Source organism: Tachyglossus aculeatus (genome assembly GCF_015852505.1).
Source record: "Tachyglossus aculeatus isolate mTacAcu1 chromosome 12 unlocalized genomic scaffold, mTacAcu1.pri SUPER_6_unloc_2, whole genome shotgun sequence".
Classification (NCBI taxonomy): domain Eukaryota; kingdom Metazoa; phylum Chordata; class Mammalia; order Monotremata; family Tachyglossidae; genus Tachyglossus; species Tachyglossus aculeatus.
The window spans coordinates 7093268-7096453 of record NW_024044829.1 but is presented as its reverse complement, the minus strand read 5'-3'; the positions used below and the strand labels follow the sequence as shown (position 1 = coordinate 7096453).

Here is a 3186-nt window from a genome sequence, read left to right as displayed (position 1 = left end):
CTAAGCAATGGGGGACTATAAGGTAATCAAGGTTGTCCCACGTGGGGCTCACAGTCTTAATCCCCATTTTACAGATGAGGAAACTGAGGCATACATAAGTGAAGTGACTTGCCCAAAGTCACTCAGCTGACAAGTGGCAGAGCCGAGACTAGAACCCATGACCTCTGCCTCCTAAGCCCGGGCTCTTTCCACCGAGCCACGCACTGAGCTTCCATCTCTCTTGTTCCGCTGTCTACCCCTGACCCATGTCCTACCTTTGGCCTGGAACGCCCTCCCTCCTCAAATGCACAAATCACTCTTCCCCTCTTCAAAACCTTTCTGAAGGCTCACCTCCTCCAGGAGGCCTTCCCAGACTAAACCTTCCTTTCCCTCAGCTCCCTCTCCCATCCACGTCAGCTTGACTCGCTCCTTTTGTCCTTCCCCCCTCCAAGTCCCACAGCACTTTATGTATACATATATATATATATATATATACATATATATGTACATCTATAATTCTACTTATTTATATTGATGCCTGTTTACTTCTTTTGATGTGTATATCTCTAAAATTCTATTTATTTATATTGATGCTTGTTTACTTCTTTTGATGTCTGTCTCCCCCCTTCTAAACTGTAAGCCCGATGTGGGCAGGGCTTGCCTCTATTGCTGAATTGTACTTTCCAAGCGCTTAGTACAGTGCTCTTCACAGAGTAAGCTCTCAATAAATCCTATTGAATGAATGAATGAATGAACGTGTTTTGAGCTCCTTTATGAAACATCGTTTAATTATTTCAAGACAAACCTAACAAGAATTTTCGTTCTCTTTACCAAATCTGCAGCTCTCACTTGTATACTGAGTGCCTATGTCGATTTGATGGAGAATGAAAACAATGTGACATAATTCATTCTACTGGGACTCACACAGGACCCAAGGATGCAGAAAATTATCTCTGTTGTGTTTTTAATCATCTACATAGCCACTGTGGTGGGGAACCTGATCATTGTGGTAACCGTAGCTTCCAGTCAGACTCTGAATTCCTCCATGTATTTCTTTCTGGCTCACTTGTCATTCACTGATGCCTGTTATTCCTCAGTCAACACACCTAAACTGATTATTGACTCCCTCTCTGAGAAGAAAATCATTTACTTTAAAGGCTGTATGACCCAGGTCTTTGGAGATAACTTTATTGCTGGGGATGAAACCATTCTCCTCACAGTGATGGCCTATGACCATTACATGGCGATATGTAAGCCGTTGCACTAAACGACCATCATGAGCAGACATCTCTGTAGCTCACTGGTGGCTGTGGCCTGGGCCGGAGGCTTCCTTCACGCCACGATTCAAAATCTCTTCATGGCATATTTATCATTCTGTGGCCCCAATGTCATCGACCATTTTATGTGTGATTTATACCCCTTGCTGAAACTGGTCTGCCCCGATACCCACACCTTGAACGTGCTGGTTGCTGTTAACAGTAGTGGCATGTGCATGTTAATCTTTATCTTGTTGATGATTTTCTATGCCTTCATCTTGCACTCCCTGAAGACCCACAGTGCCGTGGGTAGACTCAAAGCTCTCTCCACCTGTGACTCCCAGTTTACCGTTGTCATCTTCTTCTTTATTCTATGCATCTTTGAATATATGCAGCACACAACTACCTCATCCATTGACAAGGCTGTTGCAGTATTTTATACTATGATAACTCCCATGCTAAATCCCTTCATCTACACATTGAGAAATGCAGAGATGATAAGTGCCATTAGAAAGTCACTGAGCAAAATAGTGAGTTTTGGCCTTGAATAAATAGGAACTTAGGAAAAGGGTTATTAATATAAATGAGGAAATCAGCTGCAGAATGTTCTTGCCCGCTTTTTTTGAGAACACACACTGTACTGATCAAAGGAAACTTGGTCGATGGTTTTTATCAATTTTAGGTCAAAGGTCAAATGAATATCATTTCTTTGATAATTTGGAAATCTTCTAGTTTTAGATGCTGTTTTACCACCAACGTCCGATTACTTGTCGTTCCTTTATAGCCTCTCCTAATGCAAGCATAGGGTATAAAGGGAAGAAGCTTCATTAAAGGATGAGGAGGAGCCTGGTCTAATGGAAAGAGCATAGGCCTGGAAGTCAGAGAAAGTGGATTCTAATCCCCACTCAGCCAGTGGCTTGCTGTGTGACCTTGAGCAAATCACTTAAAAGTCTCTGTTGCCTCATCTGTAAATTGGGGGTGAAATATCTGTTCTCCCTCCTACTTAGGCTATGAACTCCATGTGATACAGGGACCATGTCCTAGCTGATTGGCTTGTGTCTACCCCAGCACTTACTACAATACCTGACTTGTAGTAAGCACTTAACAATAATAATGGACACTGCGAGAACTACTCTGACAGAGTATTTATTGAACACCCACTGAGTGCACTCCACTAAACCCAGTTCATTGTACTAAGTGTTTGGGTTTGGATTATGTAAAGAAGCCATGGCTTCCCTGCCCAATGGTAGCATACATTGTAATTCATTGAGAGATGCTTAATAATTTGGGGGTGGTTTTACCCTATTTTCTTGTCTTATGCTATTGAGTCAGCTCCAACTCACAAAGACTTCATGGACACCTCTCTCAAAGATTTCCCCACCTCCATCTGCAATCATTCTGGTAACATATCCATAGAGTTTTCTTGGTAAAAATACAGAGATGATCTACCATTGCCTTCTTCCTCTCAATAAAAGAGTCTCCACCCCCAACTCTCTCCCATTCTGCTGCTGCCCAACACAGGTGAGTTTTGATTCATAGCAGATTGCCTTCCACTCGCTAGCCACTGCCCAAGCTAGGAATGGAATGGGTAGGCCTCTGTTTAACTCTTCCTCCCATAGCCGAGAATGGTAGAGTACTGGAAATTCTCCAGAAGCGATCCAGAGAGGGTGCTTTAATAATAATAATAATAATATTTGTTAAGTGCTTACTATGTGCAAAGCACTGTTCTAAGCGCTGGGGAGATACGAGGTGATCATGTTGTTCCACGTGGGACTCACAGTCTTAATCCCCATTTTACAGATGAGGGAACTGAGGCACAGAGAAATTAAGTGACTTGCCCAAAGACACACAAATGATAATTGGCGGAGCCAGGATTTGAACCCATGACCTCTGACTCCAAAGCCCGTGCTCTTTCCACTGAGCCACGCTGCTTCTCTACCTATAGCTCTAC

At 43.0% G+C, this 3186-nt stretch overlaps 1 non-coding gene and 1 pseudogene across 1 annotated transcript; one reads left to right on the top strand and one right to left on the bottom strand.

Moving 5' to 3' along the window:
• Positions 1–856: 856 nt before the first annotated feature.
• On the top strand, positions 857–1786 carry LOC119921314 (annotated as a pseudogene).
• Positions 1787–2766: 980 nt separating this feature from the next.
• On the bottom strand, positions 2767–2904 carry LOC119921510. Its single transcript, XR_005448544.1, has one exon. It is a non-coding gene; the product is annotated as a small nucleolar RNA SNORA7 (small nucleolar RNA).
• Between the last annotated feature and the right edge of the window lie 282 nt (positions 2905–3186).